The following is a 25,250-nucleotide window of genomic DNA, read 5'->3' on the forward strand; positions in this document are numbered from 1 at the left end:
CGTGCTTATGCTGGAGAGATCGTCGATCTCGTCCTCTATGATGGGCTCAGCATCTTTTAGATGCTCTTGAGCCTCCTTCACCCATTCATTCACTTTTTCTATGGCCTCTAATTGTTGCTTCGTATGCGGGTATTTCCCTACCTTAGCACTTCCCTTTTCGACCATCTTAGGGACTGAAGTCTCTGCCTTTGGGTCAGAGACCTTCTTTCCAGCAGACAGAGTTGTAGCACTCTCTGTTTTTAGTGCAATTTTAGCTTCCGACCTCTTCTTCTTCCGCCTGCGCCTTTTCTTCCCTATCGAAGCTGCATCAAGGTTGCTAGGTCCTAGCAGTGATATGCCGGCCTGCTTTGTCTGGGCACGGGTCATGACCCACAGTGGGATAGGTGTAGCCTCCCCATCGAGGTTCTCAACACCAAACAACCCCAATGGGACAGATGGTACATTGGCTGAGCTAGAAGACGGCTTTCGCTTTGGGCAATTGACGAAGAGATGAGTGATTCCGCACTCAGCACACCTTTGGTCAGCCTTGTCTATGTTTTGCTGCTCCCTTTCAGTGCAGCGTGATGAGACATGATCTGGGTGACCGCAAGTCCAACAGGTGATTGGATCCTGCATCTGCCCTCCTAGGCCTATGCCTCGTCCTCTTCCTAACGCCATCACTAGCATGGGGCCATAATTCATGAGGATAGCGTTGCCCTCATCGTCATGCGAGACGTAAGGGCATATGTAAGTTTCTTCCTCATTTGGTTCTTCCACGTAATGGACTGGAGCATCGCTCGGTGGATGGGTCACATAAGGACCAGGTGGTCTGGGTATGCCAGTAGGGTTTATGTCCATCCTAGGAACAGTTGACTTAATGTCGTTAGGCGTAGGAAGGGCCAATGGGGCTCCCCTTCCGAAGAATGGTTGCGGCCTATTCGCTAGGTAAGGCTGGCCGTAGGGTTTCGAGTACGAAAGTCTTCTTGGTAATCTACAATGCACGACGTCATGACCGAACCTACCGCAGTTAGCACAAGGTCTTGACCTAGGGTCTTGAAAATCGGCTAGCAAGTGGTTTCCACCACAGTACACGCATTGGATGTGTGTGCGCGTTGGTCGTCTCAACATGTCTTACAACTTGGCTAACTCCATCTTTACATCAGCCAAGTGTTGGTTCATCTCGGTGGCCTTCCCCTTATCTTGGGATGATGGGACTGATCGCTCACTTAGACAAACTCTGCGTAGTCTTTGAGCGGTGTCGCTTATATCATCTCTCCTTGAACCCCTTAAATTTCTAGTTTTGGGTAAAGCATGGATGCATCTTAGGGCACGTGGTGTCGAAGAACGGCATTGCCACTAACTTCTTGAAAGTCAGGGTTATTGTTGACCTTCCACCCCCAATCAACTACAAGGGAGTTCAATGCTTCCTAGGCCATACGGGGTACTATCGGCAATTTGTACTGAACTATGCATTGATCGCCAGACCTTTGTACAAGTTGCTGATCGTCCTCGAATGGATTGAGGCATGCCAACGAGCATATGAAGAGTTGAAAAAGGCTTTAACCACAACACCAATTCTATGAGCCCCAGATTGTTGGACCATTACTTTCCATGTGCATATCGATGCTTCTAAGTTTTCCGTGGGGGCAGTGTTGTGCCAACCTGGCAAACGCAACTTAGACTTGTTGAGATATCGAGCTCCACTCATGATACGCCAGGGTGACCGTTGTGTATTTATGTCACCGACTTTTCAGTTGCAGACGCGGTTGGTACACCGCCCATGAATAATAGCTACATGACAGCTATCCTTATCTACTCTAGTTCGTGGCTCAGTTAATATGCCACCTTAGTTAGTTGAGTTTGGTTTAAGACCCATATATAGGGTTCTTCTATTTCTTTGTATGAGAGTTCTTTTGGCTTACACAACTAAGAAGAGGAAAATTATTTTCAGCCTCCACCTCTGTGTGTATTCCCCCATTGTGCAAGCAAGAAAGCTACAAGTGAGACTCCTTCCTTCTCTCCCACAATCTTGACATGGTATCAGAGCCTTGTTCGTGGTAAGGAGCTCAAGAAAGCAAGCCAAGCTCGCGGTGTTCTGGTAAGAGGAGCAGTGTTGCTTTCATTTTCTGTTTTGGGAGCAGATCTCTGCAGGTAGCACAGCCGGAAAGTGCAAGAGTGCATTGTCCCAGGTTGAGACGCCCTTCGCGGTGAAGCAAGAGGGCAGTATATGCTGCGGGCAAGGGCTTTAGCCCTTGGCGACCTTGTTTTTTTTATTTGAGGCCATTTCGGGGCCTATTTTGGAGGCGGAAGTTTTCTGCACGCACTCAGGAAAAGGCCCAGTTTTATGCTGTGCAGCCACTGTTCTACAGGTCGATGAAAAGTTACTGTAGAAATTGCATCGTATGCTTGTGCACAGAGACATTGGGAGTTACAGAATCATCCCTGTTGCCTGTTGATGCAAAATCGTCACTGAAAAGCCTTCGACAAAGTCTATTTTTCCCCTGATATTCGTAATTTTTGACTATTTTTAAGCACTTCTCGGTATCAAAAATCATTTGTTAAGCACAGGCACTCAAAAACATTGCGACATATACTTCAATGGCATCCAAGTGCCACTACATAAATCACTTTGTGATATGAAAATTTTGATACTTTTAATTGCTTAGGATAATTTCAAATTTTAAAAAGAAAGTTAGTATATGTTCTATGAAGACTTACATTTAAGAAAGGGGATACATAAAAATTCATACATGTATATATCTTATAAGCTTAAATAGGGGGATATATTAGTCTTACAAGCTTCATAAATAGGGTTTTTTTAGAAGTCATTGCACGCAGGTGACATGTCTTCTTTACTATGAGTGAACCCCTTGTGTTCCAACTATAGGACTCAAACATTGCCTCTTGATGGGCCAATCATTCATTAGGAAAATTAATATCATAAGCCACCTCAAACTACCAATAAAGGCATCCAGATTCTAAGAATCCAATCCTTTGAAATGAGGAAACTCCACCCAAGGTGTCATCTTGTGTTTAAGGGATAGAAGGTACAACAATGGGAATGGTGGAGGAGAATAATTAGCTACCTAATTTGAGTTGGATTTTAGGGGTAATAGGCAGAATCGATGAAGATCCTCGAGCTAGAGGAATCAATGGATATCCTAAGCTAGTGGAACCGATTTTGAGGGGTGATATGCGGAACCGATGGAGATCTTTGAACTAGAGGAAGTAACTATGACCACTGAGGGTGTGATGACTCAAGAATTCCATCCTCCTTAGGCTCTTAATCACTCTGAGAAGTATGCAATATAGGAATCTTTGCACAGTAGTACAAGCCGCCTTGGCTCATGCGATGAATAGCACCCAACCAAAGAGTAGTGGGGGTTGTTGTCACGGACCTTGAGATCATGTGCACATAGGGACTCGCAATAGAGGTAAAGATCATCATGGTTGCCAAGTGCAATCAAGTGTTTGAATACACTTAACAAATACAAAAATTCAAAATACCTAAACCCAACACATAGATATTCATATTGAAGATATATTACTTCGTTGCATGAAAAGAACACAAAGAATTGAGAAGATTATGCCCATTGAATATTGCACTTCATTACTATTCTTAGAATACATCATCATCATCGTCATCACACTAGAATACATCATAATACATGAATATATTTTGCTCAATCGGCATATGACAACAAACATGACTCCAAACATGACCCAAGACTCTTCCAAATGCATCCTCTAACTCCTTGGCATTCAATCCACCCATTGTCTACATGCAACACATACTCATTAGTGTATATGGACTTTGCAATATAAAACCATGTTTTTGTGGGTTATCTTTGTAGAATACTAATGCACGGAACTCAATGCTTCAGAACTATACAAAGAAATGTTTAAACAAGGCATGCATTAGGATGAACAAACATTCCTAACTAGACTTGAAGAAATTTGCACTTGTATGGAATACTCAAAGTCCATTATCTTATAGGGAAGATCTATCAATCAATTACTTCTATAAATTGGCAAGTATTGGATTCTTATGGGGAAGAGAAATTATTATGTAGCATTCTTCTTTTTATGTATAAAGTGTGGAAAACTCCAAGATTTGGAGCACTCGTTTCATGTGGTGCACCATCAATATGTTGCCATAGAATGCAATGCATTCACCATTAGTTAAACAACATGAAGGAGAGAAAGTTTTCATTTTTTCCAAATAGATGCAAGAAAAATAGGGAGAAGTCTACAAACGAGGTTACCCTTGCAAATGAGGGAGTGCTCTACAAGTGAGGTTATCTATGCAATAATTATAAAAGCATGTTTCTTTCTTGCACCCAAGGAGCAAACTATTCTAAAGAGTGAAAGGAAAATCAAGTAATGATGTATACAATTGGTCAAACATCAAATGCTAACTCTCAAAGGAATAATTTTGTAAGATATTTTTGTATCCAACAACCATCTAAAAAAGTATGGTAGTTGCAGGGCATTAGTTGAAGCAAAGCATCGTTGCTTTATGCAAGAAGAAAAGGGAGGGGTCCACAAATGAGGTTATCTATCCAATTTCTCTACAATCATTTTGCTTGTTTGCAACCAGGGAGAAAACTACAATAGCGATGTAGTTGTGGTGAGCTCTAGACTAAAGATGTTCAGATAGTTAATTCCACAAACCACCACAAATATATTGGATATTTTTTGTGTATTATTAGTTATAGAGTCCTCATCAAGAAGATAGTGATTTATGTGGTTAGAGAGAAATTACCAATGTTAGGATATAGCAATTCATGTGGTTAGAAGGGATGTTAATCTATCCCATCCTATCATCAATCCACTACAAAAATATTGGATTTAAAGGGAAAGAAATTTCTTCATTTTGAATCTCGGGATCCCAAGTTGCTTCACTACATCTATACCTCATTATTAGGCATGCGATCCATTTGAATGGAGGTCAATACAATTTTTGTCCCCTTGATTAGTTTCTTCTTCTTGCACTGTTTCAACCTCAAGATTAATTGTAGCTCTTTGCTAGACCTTAAACTAGTACTGCATGAGGAAGAGAGATTAAATACTAGATCCAATCACAAGAACACTTGTAGACCTTCAACTTCAAGATTAATTGTAGCTCTTTGCTAGACCTTAAACTAGAACAGCATGAGGAAGAGAGAATAAAGTCTAGATCCAATCACAAGAACACTTGTAGACATCAAGTAGAAGTAGAAACACAAACACCAATCTTCTAGAATGAGAAATTGCACTCATCTACTAGGGGTACATCCATGTACTATATTTGCTTCTTTCTACTAGTTGTGTTTAGTTTGAATTAGAAAATCTTACAATCATGTTTAGTAGCAACATATAGGTAGGAGCATGAATAAGTTGTAGCTAAAGTCCATAATCAAGTGCATGCATTCCTAGCTCTACATTGTCATGTTTAGTAGCAACATATAGGTAGGAGCATGAATAAGTTGTAGCTAAATTCCAAAATCAAGTGCATGCATTCCCAACTCTACATTATCATGTCATTGATAGGAACAAGGTGCAACCAACCATATGGACAACTTAGGTTGCAATGCATTCTTGCAAGTACTTTGAGCCGCCCTAAACTCCTTGCATGTTGAAGGATACTTGATATTGAGACATCATAAGTCTCAATAAATTCCCATAAGTCTCAATATTGAAAATAACCTTGGTATATTGCAAACAACCTCCCAAACACATTCTTTGCTTTACAAACACACCTAGATTTTCCATACATGGTAATAAATGTTGAGAAACATGGATCTAGAGCTATGCTAGCTATGGCGGATGGAGGTTATAAACATAAAACATGATTGAGTTACAAAATTGTAACTCAAGTGAATTAGGTTCCAAGATAGATTAACTTGGCCTCATAAACACAATCTTGAGTGACCTAGAATGATAGTACTATACTTTTGAAATGAGTCTCAAGTACATGCTTATATAGCTTTTTGGATAGTACCACTATACCTAAATGTGCTTATGGGATTCTGTCATCTCTTTCTAGAGCATACATCATATGTCTATCTTCCATACAAACCCACTTATGGGCAAGCCTCTTTTGGGCACACATCCACCCTCTATCAAGCATCATTTGCTATTCTCAACAATAAAACCATCACAGATGGCATGGCCTAGATTAAATCTCATGCTACATGCATCAACCCTGTCCAAAATTCAGATAGATGATTTGAAAGGTGGGAAAGATTGAAGCTTGCTTGGAAGTGAGCTATGGCGGAGAACAAGAGCAAGAAGAGAGAGAGACACACAAATGGAAACTCCAATAGTCACAATGTGTGACCGGGCCTTCCTTTATTCAAACTGTCACTAAAAGAATAAAGAATAAAGTGAAAGTGACGAGCACCCACCACTTGCAGTGTGTAGTGGGGGGTACTATCAGTGTAGTAATACACGGGCGGCTAGGCAGAGGTGCCTTTACCCCCAACAACCTCCCACTTAAAGGCGAATCTGCCCCAGTGAGGAGTGAAAAGAAAAAGAAAAGAGGGTACAATGTACACATGTACAACAGGATGAGGAAAAATGTCATCTCATCCAACATCCATCAATCTCTTGAGGAAGGAAAATCGCTCAGTAGTGAGGCTTTTCATGAGTAGGTCTGCAGGATTTTCGTCAGTGGAGATCTTGACAAGGTCAATAGACTTGTCCTCCACAACCCCACGTATGAAGTGATACCTCACCTCAATGTGTTTCGTCTTCGCATGGAAGACCAAATTTTTGGCTAGTTGAATAGCACTCATAGAATCTGAATGCAGTGTAGTTATAGTATCAATCCCAAGGTCATGAACCAAACAGCCCAACCATATGGCCTCCTTGCAAGCCTCAGTGGCCACAACATACTTGGCCTCAATGGTAGAGAGAACTATACACTTTTGAACCCTGGACATCCAAGAAACAGCACCTCCAACATAGGTAAAAACATAGCCGGAAGTGGACTTCCTACTATCTACATGTCTTGCATAATCGGAGTCTATGTAGCCACAACTCATGTATCCTGGCTGCAATAAAAAATACACATATTTGTTGTGCCTTTCAGGTATCTCATGATACCCTTTAGAGCATCCCAATGCTTTTTGCCAGTTGTAACCAAATAGCATGCCACAACACCAACTGCAAAGGCAATATCTGGATGAGTGGCTATCATGGCATACATCAAACTACCCACGACTGATGCATAAGGGATCTTGACCTTCTCAGCCCTCTACTCATCCGTCTGTAGACAATTGGCCTGTGAAAACTTCACATAAGAAGGCATTAGGAAAAAAAATGAACTCACAAATGGGCCCTTAAAATAATAGTTTAAGATGTGGGCCTTTTGGATTGTCCAATAGGAAGGCTAGATGTTGACATCCATGGAGGGTGAATCTTCTCTCTCCAAATCTTGGGTTTTCTATTAAAAAAAGGGCTAGTGGAGATTTAGAAAAGGGAGAATGAATAGTACACAAAATTTGAGTTTCTCTCACCTTGTATTTCCCCCCTTTTTTGGAGAATTTTCAATTTCAGTTTTTTTCCCTCTCACGAAATCAGTTTCACCCAAAAATTGAGCAACAAACCACTTTCCCTCTCTTCTCTATACTTGTGAATTTTTGTCTCCATTGAAGCTCCCTACTGAGAGTAATTAGGATTTTGAGCATTCTACTTACCTCTGCACTTTCTTCTCAACGCAGCTCCAAATTTTGGGCAAAACACAAGTGCCCATCTCTCTTTGCATTTTTTCTTGTTTGCTATTTTTTCAATAGGGTTTGATGTCGTTTCTTACTATTATTGTTGTTTTATTACAGAGGTTGTTTGGGGCAGGAGGAGACAGAGGTGCTTGTCTCTCTCTCCTTTCTTTCCCCCCTCTCTCTATGTGTTGTTTCTCTTTTATATTGTGTTTTCAATAGAATTTGATGTTGGTTCTAATTGTTGTTTTCTTGCAGAGTTTATTTGGAGCAAGAGGCGAAGGTGTTAATCTCTCTCTGTTTGGTTTTTTTTTTTTTTTGCTGATATCTTTTCAATACAATACAATGTTAGTTCTAACCCTTGTTATTGTTTTGTTGCAGAGATCATTTTTTGTGACATTGCATAAGTGCTTATCTCTCTCTCCCTCTCTCTTTCTCTGTCTATGTTTCCTCTTTTCTACTATTTTTTTAGTATACCGTCATGTAAATACTAACTCTTGCAAAATTGTCTTTTATAGATATCAATTTGGGCAAGATTGGATAGGTGCTCATTTCTTTCTCTCTCCCGCGTACTCACACAAACTCTCTCTTTCTTCCTCTCTGCATTATCTCTTTTCTACTATCCTTACAATAGGGTTTGATGCTAGTTCTAACTTAAGGATCAATTGTTGTTGTAGCACTTAACACAAGGTAGAGTAGAGATTCTATAGCTCAATTTACAGGTAAATCTACCATATTTTGTGGTACCAAAATTTATTCATTTAATTAGTGACTTTTATATTTAATGGGATTGATGTTTTCTTATGTCCATCATTTGCATGGGTTTTGATTAGCAATGATTCAATCTTATCTTCAGCAAATCAGCTTATAGGTAAATTAGCCTTGTTTTGTATTGCTTCTATTCATGCAGTTATCTAGATATTTTTTGCTAAAAGGGATTCATGCAAGTATTTTTGTTAAAAGGGATTCATGCATGTCTTTTTTTGTACATGCACGTATTGTACAAGGTTTAGGTGAAGTATATAATTCTCCATTAACTATTTTGATGTGGTGAGTGATTCCTTTGTGTTGGATGATATGGATCTGCTGGAAGTCGATGGTTCAAAAATCCTCTGCTTTATTGGTCCTATGTGTCCATTTGGATCTCCATGCCAATTGGGAATGATCCATGAAACTCTTGTATCATATCATCCATATAACATACAATGTGTTGAGTCTTAGAATATCTCAGGTGTCAATCCAATGTGCCTATTAAGATTTGCATGCCATGTGGCTATTATCCTTATAACAACTACTCTATAATACCCACATTTCATACAATGTATTAACTCAAATCAGACTCCTCTTCATTATAATAAAATTTATTTTGGCAAAATTCTCTGAGTATTCTTGTGCTATTCTTTTCATTATATTTCATGTAAATGGTATGATTAAAGTGATGTCTTGAAATTAAATCTATACTTTGTGTTGATGTATATATCCAGATGCATTTCGATATCGATGTTTATGTCTATTTAGAAAAGTGTAAACATCTGTTAATGCCATGTTGAATTGTATGGCATATTGGTGATTACTGGACAGACTTTAAATGCTTATTATTTAGGGGTTAATACATACTTCTTTGCATCTAATGAGTAGGTTATAATGCCTAAGAGAAGAATAAGCATTCTCTCAATAGAAGTACGTAACAGAAAAGATAAAGAAGGGAATTGGATCACTGATACGCATCATTGCTCGTCTTGGATACATATGCGTCCAAGTATGAAGGGAGCTTTTAGGGTGAAAGCATCTGCAATTGCAAATGTATCAAAGCACTGGAAGGGTAAAATTTTAGCTCTTAGACAAAGGAATGTTGATTCTCACCTTGTAACAGAGGCGTTTTTACAACATGTATTCATGCAAAAACAAATACACATTGCGCCCACTGTGCCCTTTCAATTAAACATTGCAAACAATAAGTATTTGCAACTCATTGAGAATGAGAACTTTCATGATACCTATGTAACAACTTGTCTTGTATTTACAGAAGTATACCCTTCAGATTGCTGTGAGTGAAAAAATATTGAGAGTTTCACTGGTTCTTTTAAGTGTTACCACCTTGAAATTGGTAGATTACTCTTTGAGGGGTGTACAGCTAAGCAACTAGCAAAGGACCTTGTTTTTTTCTATGACTCCAAGTACGTATTACCCAAGGGGAGTCGAGAATATGGAACCCTTGAGTATATGCACATATCGAATCTCAATAGCATAGAATTGCCATTATGTAGTAGCGACATTTTGCACATGTGTAGCACAAAAATTTCAGCACACATATTGAATTCTATGAAGCTAAGCACCGGCTCAAAGAATGTACATCTAAGCTCGTTCATATCGATTGCAATTTTTGCACACATGTTCAAGGAATGTAAGGGTTTGAGACGTACCAAAAGCACGTATGTCATAAAAAATACATCAGAGGATTATGTACTAACAAGGATTCTAGGCAAAACTTGGACATCAAAAATAACTCACAGTCTTGACACAGTGGAGTATCGAGTCACAACAAGGGACATGGCTTTCATGTAAAAAATTTCTCTCTTAGTTGACTATTATATTACTTTGGGATTAATCGACTAACTTTCCTTTCCAATTACAGGTACTTTGTCGCACGACAAACTTTATGCCTAGTATTCAAGTATCATAGATGGAGAATGCTCAAGGGTAAATGGTTGTGCCTTGATCAAGACATGCGTGAAAGTGCAGCTGTGGATGTTACTGTCATTTGTGAGGGCCGCGAGCCCCAAGTGTTGCAAATGGAGGATGATTGGCCCTTGAGTATAATGCGCCAGGAAATTACAATGTTAATGTAGAATCCACTTATTAGCTTCTATTTTAAACTAGATGGCAGGAAAATTTGAAGCCGAGCTAAGGATACTGTTATCAACGGAAAGTGTGTGGCTCCACATATTTTAGAAATTGTAGAGTCTCCCTAAAAATCCCAACACCACAAGTTGTAATATCCAACACTTGTAAATTTTTGGATTTTTTTTGCCAATAGAATATTGTCACTTACAAACTTGCAATATTTAAAATTTATGGTATTTATGCAAAATCATACACTTGTTATATACTTTCCACATCAACACATTTACATATGCATGTAAACGTTACAAAGATGTAAGTAAAGCCATAACTAAATATCGTATGCAAACAACCCTTAATGGTTTAAACCTTAAGGTTTTTAAGGTAGAACTAGTTTAGTTCTTGTTTCATTGTTTCATTTCACACTTTCTCTCTTCATCTCTTTATATCCACCACATCCCTCCTACCTGCTATGATGGATACTTGTGCACACTTTGATGAGTGGATCCACGAGACTATCTTTGCCAACTAGGGTGATGAGATATTCCATGTTTTCTCTAAGAACTTCAACCTTGAAAGCATGCTCTCATCGCTGGATCCCCCCCTTCAGGTTTTGGAAGACTTTGTGAGCACCATTGCTACATGCACATACTCCATTGAGGGATCCGACATGACTTGGGTGCCTCTGAAATAGCTCATGGTATTTCAGGCAGGGAAGAATCACCAAAAAGTGGTGAGTAGGTGTCAGGCCCATGTGGATCCTTCGCATAGAGTGTGCACTGTTCCCATGGGAAGTGCACCATATACATCACCTTTGGATCTCATGGAGTGTGATTGTGCATTGGCAATTTATCTCCTTTCATTGGATACACCCCTAGAGGAGGAGAGCGATGAAGATAAAACTCCACAGGTTGTTTCTATCACATACACGGGAGAAGAACCGGTTGAAGAGCTCATAAATGTTGAAGAGGAACATCGAGTGGTGATAGAGCAAGGGTTGGCTCTCATGGTTCCATCTTCTTCAGAACAGCCACAAGTCGACAAACCCAACCTTGCCTCCTTGACACCCATTGAAGTAGATGGTGTACAATACTTACTTCTATCAGATGTATTGCAATACTTGGAAATGAGGGAAGAAGAGTTGTATTCTATCCTAGTCAGGGATTCAATGGAAGACCTGATCGATTATGATTACATGGATGTGCATCCAACAATGGCAGAGATTGGACGATATGATGGCACAAGCTTAGATACTGTGAGTGTGATCATAGCAGCACATGGAGCCCCGAGAGGAACACCAAGGAAAAGGGAATTCTCTTGCAAGAAAATCTATCTTGTAACATCAACAAGCTTGTTTATTATGTTTCATATGATCACAATGAAGAAAAAAAAACACCAGGCACAACAAATCTTCATGCAGCATCATGTAGACCTCCCACGGATTTGATAGAATCAACCATATTCTTCAACATCTTCACAAAATCCATCAATAGAACAAAGAAATCAAAGAAATACACCATCTTTGAATGGAAATACATCACATAGTATTCATCTTCAATATCTTCATAGTCTTCTCTCTCAATCTCTCATATACAATCACTCTGGTTGAGTAGAATTGGCTATCTCTGACTCTCTCTCTCTCACTATCAATAATACATCATATCCTCACTACAATCTCTCAAAATCACACTCAATAATCACTCTTAGGTCGTGGATACCCCTCCCAAGAGGTATGTCTGATATGAAGGGTCACCAGAGCCACTACAATGTCTCTTCACAGCTCACTACTGTCACTTCACTCTAGTCTTCACTTGAGTCTTCAACGGCTACTTCTTCCACTTCCTTCAGCTCTTTTGCACTTGTATTCACCTCTTTCCAAGGCTAGAAAACTTTCCCAAAGTCACACATACATTCCACAGAACACTTACAGAAGCATACAGAACAGTCTACAGAACAGTACCAGAACAGAGACAGTACAAAACAGAACAGAGACAGAACAGAAGCAGAAGCTCTACAGAAGACCTACAGAAGGTTACAGAAGGTTATCAAAACTTCATAACTCACTCTCAAACTATTCCAAACTCTCACAAACCATTCAATAAACTTTCACAATATCTCATTCTTCATCAATCAATACTTCATCCCTCCTTACAGAAGACAATCTGAACAAAACAGACCAAAACAGAGCAAAACAGAAGGTATACAGAACCTATCAGAACATCACAGAACCACCAACAAACATCATAATCTTCCAAAACACAATCAATATCATCCAAAACATTCTCAAACCACTTCTAAATCAATCAATCATCTCATAAAATCAACCATTCAGCTCTCAAAAACAACAAAAATCAGCCAAAAAACAAGTCATTTCAACACTCAACAGCACAGGAGCATATAACCTCGATTGAAGAAGATTATCTTGTGCCCCATGCTGAATTTGAAGCACTACAGCATGATTTGTTCGGACCAAGGCTCTAGCTTCCTACCAAGGAGTTTGTAGATCCCCCTGCCCAAAGAGGTGCCTCCCTGACACACGAGGAAATGAAGATACAAGATGATCTGGAGAAGGTGAGATTTCTAACTACCATATATTTTTATGCAATGAAACTTGATGGTAGGGTGCGTCGGGTCCCGGAGTCCACCGGTGAAATCTTGGCCAAAAATGATTCCTGCAACTGCCCTATCCAAAGTCTGGCGTCTGGGGCCCTCCCCCAAAGTCCACCGATGAAATCTTGGCCAAAAATGATGCTTGGAGGCCTTGTCTAAAGTTTGGCGTCAAACTTCGAACAGGGCAGCTGCAGGCATCATTTTTGGCCAAGATTTCACCGGTGGACTCCGAGGGACCCGATGCACCCTACCATCAAGTTTCATCACTTTTTGATAACTCTAGGTTAGTCGCTAAATATATTATTTGATTTGACTTTGTCATTCAAGACATACTAGATACAGATGACTTTGCATCAAGGCAAGGAGGAGCTCGACATGTAGACTAACGCAAGGATTCAGCTCTTAAGGAGTATATCGGTAACCTTGTTATAGATTTGGTGGTCTTCCGTATGAAGTGCTCACCAAGAGGGCAAGAAATAATTATGAAAATTAGAGCTTCGACCAAGTTTGGACCTTTTCGAGTGATACCTATGACATCTAGCTTAGAGAAAGTGGTGCTAATCAAGTGGTCAAAGCTTATTTATTTGTTTGATCAAACGTGGGGTGGAGCTATGTGTGTGCTTGCAACATTAGGTGACCTCGCTAAAGTGTCGGATCTGCTTCTCTTGGAGAAAGAGCTGAAAGGGGAACGCATAATTTTTGAAGCAAAGAAGGAACTTATATTTTCATCAGAAGCTGGCCCCTCCTCTCCACCGAAGAAAAAGCCAATGAATAATTGAGAGTTCTTGTTGGCTATCAGCTTTTTGTATCTAGCATCACTAACAACCATCACATATATTTTTCTTGATAAACATAAGATACTTTACTTTGTCTCTACAAATAAATATTTATTAAATAAATGTGTGGTTCATATAAGTGTGACGATAATGTGTGGTACGTGAATGATGCCGTAATGAGCGGGATCTAGGACATGGCAGTCAGTTATGGTGGATGAAAGAAGAAGAGTAAACTCATGATGGAGGAGACAAAGACACTATTTGTTACACAAGTGAATTAGGTTCCAAGATTGAAACTTGGACTCATAAACACAATCTTGTGTATGTGGACAATGACACTGACACTTTACTCATAAGAAAAGAGTATTATCATTTCATTAAGAAAAGGAAGCAAGTACAATGCTTTATAGGAAAGTAGGAAACTACAGTAGGCACCACTGTGCATATGGGATAGGTTAGCCTGCATGTCCTTGGCCCTGAAGCTCCATACAAAGAGGCTGTCAGTGAGTGTGATTGCTGAATCTCAACACCCCTCCTCAATCACAACTAGAAAGGCACAAAGTGTGTAGAGGTTGTAACGAGAACCGCCTGCAAAGTGTGGGCACACCACAAACATGGTAGACACCAAAGGCTGTCGTAGAAAAGGCTAAGTGTGGGCACCAAAACATGATGGACATTCAGAGGCTGTAACAGGGGCCTCACAAAGTGTACAGGGACTGTAGTGCCAAGTTACGTGAGGAGTTTACAAAGATTATGGCAAGAAGCATTAAAGCTAGGGAATACAAGGCTTTTAAAACAGTCTATCAGAGTAATGAGAGTAAAAGGACTGATGAGGCTTGTCCTTCGGATCCTGGTGGTCTTCATCTTCATCTTCATCTTCATGTTTTGGTCCATGGTCTTCTTCTTCTTTCACAGCTACAAGATAGGCCTTTTGGGACGTCTTTCTAGCATGACAGAACTTCTCAGTGTGTCCGATCCTTTTGCAGAAGTCACAGAAGACCGGTTCCTTTTTACCTTTGTATATGTTGTTTACATATAACATTTGTTCATCCTTTGAAGTGCTAGGCTCTTCTTTGCTTTTAAGCTTCTTTTCTTCCTCTAGCAGAGAGGCTTTAATGTCAACAAGTTGAGGATCATGCATATTGGTTAGAGTGGTTGATACATTATCATAGACAGGAGGCAAACTTTTTAACAAGACACCAATACAAACATCTTCATCCATTTTTAGCTTTATCCTTGCAAGTTGAGTAAGCAGGCTTTCCAAGTAGTTCAGATAGGATGTCAGGGATGTATGAGGCTTCATATCAAGTCGGAAAAATTCAATTAATAGACCATACTTAGACGACTTTGACTGTGCACCAAATAAGGTATCCAATTTGTCCCAAGTGTCATGGGACTTGTCACACGCATCCACATGATGGATGTAGCTGTCATCCAATTCCAGTTTAATGATGGCTTGTGACTTGTCATCATTCTTCTGCCAAGTAATTGCAAGGTACACATCTCGAGGTTTCTTCTCTTTGCCATTTGTGATGGCCCAGAGACCCTTCTTCATCAGGATGAGCTTGATGCAAATTTGCCAGGTGTGAAACCCGACTCCCTTGAACCAAGCATTTGGAGAGTCCTTTCCCATGTTGGATGGATGAAGCAGCAGCAAATCAGCTCCAAGATTCTCAGATGTTACAGGTGAAGGAGCAGATTACAACGTGTCAAGAGACACAAGTAATGGTAGTGTGAAAATACACTATGTAGAGACTTAATGTTGAGCTTAAATCTTCCTTGCTCGAGGTCGTCGATCCTTCTTCAATCTTCTCAGGTCCTTCCCCTCCTTGATTTAGTGCTGGGACAGTAGATCAGAGTGGCAGTGGATTGCTCCAGATGGCAGGAGAGAGAAAATGATGAGATTTTTTAGCTTTGATGAAACTGGCTATGGCTGACAGTTTAGGGTTTCAAACAAGGGCCTGGTTTTTTGCAGATTGTAGGAGCTATGGTTGATCATTTCCAAAACTTTTTTTATGGAAATGTAGCTCTTTCCAAGGTCTATCAAATCCCTATTATCTTCATCAGCATCGCGACATGTGCAGGCGGCATTCGATGTACGAACGGCAGATGGCACAGTCTGGACAATGAGCTTGTATTCATGCAATGCTGGAGTATACGATGAGCAATGTCGAAGTTTGACATAACAGGAGGCAACGCCCTGAGCCAAGAAACATATCTCTAGAAGAAAGCATGTTGAAATATTTACTGTGGAGGGAGATCAAGAAGCTCCAAGGAGGCAGGGTGCAAGTTTGGCTATGGTTGCCACATGTCAAGTGGAGATAAAGTTTAGAAATGAGCTCATTAGCTGAGACTGAGCTGGACTTGAACTGACCTGAATGAAGAGGAGTTGAGAGAGGAGTGAAATGAGCTAGGCCATGCCTGACTGAGCTCTAATACCATGTCGTAATGAGCGGGATCTAGGACATGGCAGTCAGTTATGGTGGATGAAAGAAGAAGAGTAAACTCATGATGGAGGAGACAAAGACACTATTTGTTACACAAGTGAATTAGGTTCCAAGATTGAAACTTGGACTCATAAACACAATCTTGTGTATGTGGACAATGACACTGACACTTTACTAATAAGAAAAGAGTATTATCATTTCATTAAGAAAAGGAAGCAAGTACAATGCTTTATAGGAAAGTAGGAAACTACAGTAGGCACCACTGTGCATATGGGATAGGTTAGCCTGCATGTCCTTGGCCCTGAAGCTCCATACAAAGAGGCTGTCAGTGAGTGTGATTGCTCAATCTCAACAAATAATGTATTTTCATACGTTAACATAATTCAATGCATAGTACTGCACTTGCGATTGTGTAAGTGTGACGATAATGTATGGTACATGAATGACGCATCCGCATATATTAACATAATTCAACACATAGTACTGTACTTGTGATTGTGCATAAGCAATAACATAACTTGTATCCATACGTATTACTACTTTTGATGCGTTCGTACATTAAACAAAAATTAAGAGTCATGCGTTTCAAGAAACAAAACAAAATAACTTTACTCAATTATTTGAATTCAGTACACATCGCACGAGATTTTATGTATATATAAATAAATATTCCAATGTGGCAGAGTACAAAATTTTTTGGGCTTTCAAGATGTTATAGCGCTGTAACACTCATTACAAACCTTGCATCATTAATCTAGTAAGCTATGGCGGGGTCCCCTTGCCGTGTCGAAGCCGAATGATAAAGCTCATGTCATTGTCTGTGATTATAACATGCTTTGCATGGATGGATACAAGCTGTGTATCATCGAACAAGTTGATAAGAAACCCCTCTGCAGTGATTTGTAGGGCTTCCATGGCTGCAGTAGTCCACCTTCCTGCTGGTGGGCCATCCCGCACGTGCCCAAAATCTTCCCATCTCTTTCAGCTCCAAGTCTTGCATGACTTCTCGAATAACTTTATGAAAATAACTTTTTGGGATGAGGAGCTCGTATCCACGTTGGATTCTCCTTATCTCTCGAAGAGCGACAGTGCCCGGTTTCCATCTCCTCTTCTTCTGTGGTGGTCCTTGTGCTCTACGGGGAGCACCTGTTGCTGCACTAGAGGAGGCTCCACCTTGTGCTCCAGGTGGCGGGCCTTGGCGTGATGTCTTCCCAGGGCCAAAACGGCGACATGCTTGCTTGGTCCGTGCCATGCAAGGAGGGCAAGACGGAGAAGAGACAGAGGTTGAGGATGTGAAAATAGAGGAAGCAAAGAAATCAAGATGTGAAAATGAGAAGAAGAATGAACTTTTAACCCATTTAAACCCCAAAATCGGGTTAATGGAGCTTCATACGCATTGTCCATCGTGTGATCGTAAATCCATAACCTTATATCGGAATGCGACGAAACTTCACACGTGCACTCGTTGGGTGGCCAAGAGCCCTTTTTTTTTTTTTTTTAATGTGCCTGCAGACCCCTGGTCCGAAGTCTAGCATTTGAAGCCACTTTCCTGAGGTTGTAGAGGGTTGAGCACCGAAGGACACTTGCTTAGAGTGTAGAATTTGCTATATGTAGCCATCAGGCTTGATGGAATGCCTAATAGGCAGGAAAATGGCTCCAGATGCCAAACTTCAAACTAGGGATCTGCATGCACTTTTTTTTCAAAAAAATATAATTTGGGCTCTTGGCCACCCAACGAGTGCGCGTGTGAAGTTTCATCGCATTCCGATACAGTTTAATATTTTAAAAATTATCCCATACCAAAATTATGGATGGATTGATAATTGAGAAATCAACATCGCGACTACTGGCCCTTAGAAACTTCGCACCACATAAACTATACAGAGGCATTAGGAGTAAAGTCTACAAGAAATGGTAAATTTTTGCATGTTATTCCTATTGAAATTGACCGTGCTAACAAAAACTGTAAGTAAGAATTGAAAATACATCGAAGATGCACAGTCAAAGTTGAGAGCAAAGGACAAGTGTAAAATTTTAATTCATATTTTAAGGGCGCATACAATAGTTTTGCACTGGGACATAGTCATATGTCCAATGCACGAGGATAACACTATGCCAAAAAAGATAACATTGCAAACTGTGTTCATTCCATTGGAACGAATGCATCCTTCACTACTTGAAGATTTCTTATAAGTTGGAAGTCCTTGGGAGTTACAGTGATGCGCTTTGCATGTATTGCATAACGTTGAGCATCAGTCATCAAGTCAACTAAAAAGGCCTTGCAGCACACTATAGAGCATGAAGGCATTCTTTTGTGAAGCGATCAGGTCTATCCTGACCTTGTACCAAAAACTACCTCCTACTTTCTGTGCAGTAGAGGTCTTGCACAATCTCACGAACAAGTCTCGAGAAGCTCGCCTTCGAAATGATGAGATCAAAAGAGCATTGATACCTTCTAATTTCTCTCAAGGCCATTGTACCTTGCTTCCACTTGTGTTTCTTGTGGGGATGCTGAGGAGGACCCTTGTGAGGGCAACTTGAGGAAGGTGGATTAGGTTGAGAAGGCGGTGCATCTGAGCTAGTGGATGCTCCAAGGGGCTAAACATGATATGGGGCTCTGAGCGGAAGCTTATTTGCAACTGCCTTAGACCTAGCCATCTTTCCTACACATGAGATGTGAGAACTCAATGAATAAGATAGAAAGTGAAACCCTCTCTTATATAACCCTAAACTGTGAGACTCATTCACATAGATACACACTCTCTCTTTCTCTCTTAAACTATTAATTTCATTCACACTGACTCACATTGTTCATCTTACTATCTTAGCTCTTTTCGAACCCATTTACTACCTTGTCGAAGCCTTGTTTCTAGCCACTTGGCATGGTTTTCTTTGGCACTTGAGGCTTCATAACGCACTCTTTTAGTGACACAACGTGATTCCATCATGTCTGCAGCCGATTCATCAGCACTTTCATTTGTTCTCTTTTGCGAGAGTTTAGTTTCATCTGGTACTATAATCCTATACCACCAAGATAGCAATTGGATCATTGGATTGCTACCATTCACCCCTCCACCTTGATCAGTTTTTCTTTGGTATGCACCACGTGCTATCCAATGTGAATTTTCCATCCCTTGTGTGGACCAAATTTCAATGCTTCCCTTTTCTGCAAAGTATGGCCCATGTGTCTCAAGGATATGCTATAAAGACAAATATCACACATGAGTAAAACTATGCTCAATAGTTTATACAATTCATACAATTTTAAAATATTAACTTAGTATGCACCATGTAATGTGTGATAGAGCTTTTGCCCCATGCTTCCACCATGTTTTCGTAGAAGCTATGCACATCATTGATAAATTCTTGCTTATCTTCATTGTTAAACACCATCTTGTGAAGTAAGGGAGCCAATTTGTTAAGACTTATCCAAACCTTAGCTTTGACCAATCTTGTTTTTCCTCCATTACTTCGATCAGGAACTGCAAAATGTAACTTTTTCCACCCATCGTAGTCCAACGGCCTACGAACCATGACATTCCCTTCCTCATTGATGGGTACTAAGAGAAACTTCCTAGCCTTTGCTCCTCCAAAGCAAGGCTTTTTTGGCAAGTTACCAGATTTTCCTAATCTCTTCTCATCTTTTTCAATCGTCACTTGATGCTTGTGTAGCCCAATTTCTGATAGCACTCGCTCCACATTCCTACACATTGCAATGGCTTCTTTTTCTGGTTGCATCCTATAAGCAAAGCAAATGTATTCATATACAAGTTTCTCCATGATTCTAACAAAAGCATGCAATGAACAAATGTGAATACGATCCAAGGGAATGTTGAAGATGGGCTTCCAAGTGGGATCTTCTCTATTGCGCGTCAGTGCAGCACTTGTCACCTTTCGCCAATTCTTCTTTCCGTCCTTTCCTTCCACCCACTCTATCAAGCAATATAGGCATGGATTCTTTGTATTTGCACCATTGGAGATTCCACACATACATTTTAAAGTTTTCAAGTCTCCTGCAAGATGCCATTCAACCAAGTATTGACCATACCCTTCAACTGAGAGCATCTAACCATGTTCCTGATGATCGATGATGCTTGGAATGCTTGTGTGCATAAAGAATAGCTGCAACACCTCAAATGTTTCCTTAGGAACTTCAAATGCAACGAGCCACCACACATGGTGCTCAGATTGAACACTAAAGTTCCATGGGTTGTTCTTGTCGAATTGTAAAGCTCTATTCATCAGAGTTACACTAACTCTTTCAAGCTTTACTCCTTTGATGACCTCACTTTCATCTAATTTTATAACAAACTGCAATTTACCATTACATTCCTCAACAGACATATTGTAGTACATTACCATTACCGACTGCACCTTGTTCAAATCTAAATAGTAATTATTTTCGGTGAACTTCACCTCATATGCATTTTTGGTCCCAACCTTTAGTGTTTCCACACATTGAACATGCATGGGATCTCCTATCAACTCCAAAACCTTTGTATTAAGTTGCCGTCGGACCTCTATTAACTTTGAAGGTTGAGGAAGAGGCACTATTTCTCTTCAGCACACGACCAAACCCAGCCTTCACACCTTTGAATATCTTTGAGTAAGTCATTGTGCTAATGCCGGCCCTGTCACAAATAGATTGTGCATCCACAGCTGAGAACTCATTTGACACATCTTTTAATGTGCACTCAATCACCTTTTCCTTCACAATCTTAAACTTACGATTGCTCAAAGCATTTTCCAGTGTACTTGCCTTCAGCAATCCACTAATACACGATCCAACCTCACCCTCACCTAGGTTCACTTTCTGAGCTACCTTACATGCTTTGATATGTCGCTTCCACTGGTCACTATTCACAATTAACTCATTGATTGGCTTCTTCTTTCGTTTGCACTCCTGTGTTAGCTTGGTGTGTTGATCTTTCTCAAGTCTTCCAATTGTGCCTTTGCCTCCTCATATGAGATACCAATGTCATGGATTTTGTCCTACATTGAAATAATTTAATTGTTTTGTTGAATTACAGTGTCATTCAGTTGTACCACTTGTCCTATGAGCTGTTGTATATGAAGTTGATGTGCAGTGATCACATCATGGCAATTTTTTATGGTTGCCTGGCAAGTTGTAAATACTTTGAATGCCTGATCATTGTGCCGCCTAGTATAACCAAGTAACCCATTTTCACCCTCGCACACATACTTTAGCAAATTTGTGATTCCTAAGAAAGTTGGAGGTCTATTGTTTAAGGGGTCAATTGGGTAGATTTCCCCATCAACCCACAAATCCACATGTTTCAATCCCATTTGCCTATAACTCTGCAAAACCTAAGGGTTGACACTGGTACGTTGGGTTCTTTTGAATAATAGGGCATATTCAATCTCTACCTCAATATGCAGCTCCTTCTTTCATGTATTCATTTTACTATTAATAGAAACGGGGAGCCTACTTGGTTGTCACAAGAGGTAGAGTGGAGATGCACAGAGAGGCACACAAAGGTGCCAAGGGAAAGGAGGGTGTAAGTAATTCACTCTGTTAATGAAGGTTGCATAAACACAGAGAAGAGGTCACAATAGAGCCATGAGAGAGTATAGATATGGGGGGGAATAGCTCAAAGGGTAGGGATGTCCAAGACTTTTCGTATTTTAGATATTTCTATTTTGCCTACAAAAACATCTCCAAAAAACACGAAATTTGACCAATTGGTTTTTTTTTAAACCAAAAGCTAGGATATAGAAAATCCCCAAAATATCTTAAAAGGAACTTTCGAAATTTCATTTACCTTGTTCTTGATTTAAAAATCAATTACCTCGTATCTACTAATCATTTTGCATTGAAAACGAAGCACCATACTCCCGTAACTAACTCCTTTTTTAATATAAAATTTGGTTGAAAAAGACTTTTTCAATGAGGAGAGAGAAGGAATCTAAGTATATCTTTGTAGATAATATAAAAAAGGCAAAACGAGATTGCAAATGTGGAGAGAGAGGAGGATTATTTTATTATTCTTCTCTCCTCTTTTCCTTGTTTTAAGGAGAAGAGAGGGGGGCTAAAAGGCCCATTTGTGAGTTTATTTTTTTCCTAATGTAATGGACAGCCAATAGGCTTTACGTCCTGTATGTGAAAATGCTCAAGGACTTTATGAATGTACTCCCTCTGTGAGAGGTAGAGTAGTCCCTGATGCCTGTCGCACTTAAAGCGCATACCAAGAATGTGAGAGGCCTGTCCCAAATCCTTCATCTCAAAGCTCTTCTTCAACTGAGATTTAAGAGTATTCAACTCATCATGAGCTTTCCCTACTATCAGCATATCATCCGTATAAAGTACCAAAATAAGCAATGAGCCATCATCGGCTTTCTTCATGTAAAGACACAGATCCATAGCACTTCTGTTGTAGCCATGTGACTGCATAAAGGCATCAAACTTATGATACCACTCCCTAGGTGCTTGCTTCAAGCCATAAAGACTTTTCTTCAATTTGCACAATAGGTGCTCCCTGCCAGGTTCTGCAAAGCCCTTAGGCTGCTTCATGTATATCTCATCATGCAAATCCACATGCAAGAATGCAGTCTTGACATCCATCTGGTACAAGTCCAAGTCAAGCTGCGTGACTAAGGCCAAAACCAAGCATAGGGTGGTCATCTTGACTACAAGAGAAAATACTTCATAAAAGTCAACTCCATGCTCTTGTTTAAAACCCTTAACAACAAGTCTTGCCTTATAAGTCGGCTTGGGGTTTCCAAGGGCACTTTTTAGCTTGTACACCCATTTTCATGGCAAAGCCTTCTTGCCCTGAGGTAGTGCAACCAAATCCCAAGTCATATTCTTGTGTAGGGAGTCTATCTTAGACTACATAGCCCTCTCCCAGGAGTGACTGTCACCCCTGCACATAGCCTCATCATAGGTGAGAGGCTCTCTTGCATCTGTAACCAAGACATAATGCATCGAGGGCTCAAATCTATCAGGCGAACATCTATCTCTAGTAGATCGTCTCACGACAGGCTTTGCAGCTGGTCCAACACTCTGGCCATGTGTACCAACTACTGCTGCAGACTGTCCAACTGGGTGTGCAGGAGCATGTGGCTCCTCCTAGAATATAACCCTGTGTATCTCTACCACCTTCTCAGGCTACATATGCATCTTGTCTTCATGGAAGACTACATCATGGCTGCGGATGACTTTTCGCGTGCTTGCAGATCCTAGAGGCGGTAACCCATCTCGCCTGCATCCCCATAGCCAAGGAAAATCCATTTGACACTCTTAGGATCCAACTTAGTACACTTGTCTTTGGGCACATGGAAGAATACCTCACATCCAAAGACACGTAGATACGCATAAGATGGAGCTCGTACCTCCTTTGTACCCTGGAAATCCAAACCACTAGAAGCTTATCTATTTATGACATGCACAACTGTACTGACTACCTCAGCCCAAAAGCTCTATGGTAAGCCTGCATGGCTAAGCATACTGCGTACACGCTCCTAGATGGTTCTATTCATCTGCTTAGCCAAACCATTTTGGGGTGGGGTATAGGGGACAGTCAATTAACGCTTAATACCCCTCTTATTACATAGTTGCTCAAAAGCACATGACACATATTCTCCCTCATTGTCAGTACTAAGGCATTTTAGCCTATACCCAGTTTGGTTTTCAACAAATGCAAGCCCTCTCTCAAATACAACCAAGACATCAAACTTAAGCTTAATGGGATAAGCCTAGACTTTACATAAAAAATGGTCAATGAACGTCACAAAATACTTTGCACCACCCATAGACTGACAGGGCATGGGCCTACAGACATTCGAATGTACCAATGCCAAGGGCTCACTCATGCATGTCCTACTAGACTTCTTATGTGTATTCCTAGTCTGTCTGCCATAAAGGCAATGCTCACATGAATCAAAACATACATAGTCAAGGGGCGGTAAGTACTACAAACCAGAAAGCATTTTCATTCCCTTCAAGGACATATGGCCCAAACAGGCATGCCAAAGAGATACATGTGGGATGGAACCCACTAACAAAACATGGTCAATAGAGGACACATCAACTACAAGAGGATAGAGGCTGCCAGCTTTGGCACCTCTAGCAGCAAGCACAAGTCTGCCATGCCACGGGTGATCTTCCAGGCAGAATCCCCAAAAGAAACATGAAACCCAGCATCATCAAGCTACCCTGTAGACATAAGACTGCGTGTAAGCATAGGTACATGACGTGCATCCTGTAACAGAAAAGTACTGCTAGTAAAGAACTGCAGCCGTACATCCCCAATGCCAACAATAGCAAGTGACCTATCATCACCCAAGCGAACTGAACCAAAGATAGTGTGGTAGGAGTGGAACTACTCACGGCATGGTGTAACATGAAATGAAGCACTAGAATCCAAAAGCCAGCAATGTGCATACATAGAGTGAACATCGGTCAATGACGTAGCATCACAAGAACTAGCTGCAAGTATGTACTCCCCATCGGAGCCATCTGTCTACATGACATTTATCTCCTCGACTTTCACACTAGATTTCACAGGCATAATGTTGCGATCAGAGAACTTTTCATGCACTTTGTCTTTCCCCTTCTCTTTGCACAACTCATGACATTGTGGACGTATATGACCCTTCTTGATGCAATGATGACATGTCACATTAGCATTTCTCCCACGAGACTTGTTGTGCGACTTATCACGCGACTTAGAGCTAGACTTATGTGAGTCTTTGCCACGGCCATTCCCACGGTCATTCTTGCCATTACCAACTCTGCCTCTAACAGTCAAAGCATAAGACACACGAGAGGCACCCAAGTTCTTATGATTGATCTCTTCCTACAGAAGAACACTCTCTACATCAAGCAAGTTTAAAATAGTAGCAAGAGCACATAAGGCAGTTCGGAATACATCCCA

The sequence above is a fragment of the Lygodium microphyllum genome, chromosome 24 (assembly GCF_053477565.2).
Source record: "Lygodium microphyllum isolate KBCC chromosome 24, Lygodium_microphyllum_v1.1.10, whole genome shotgun sequence".
Taxonomy (NCBI): Eukaryota; Viridiplantae; Streptophyta; class Polypodiopsida; order Schizaeales; family Lygodiaceae; genus Lygodium; species Lygodium microphyllum.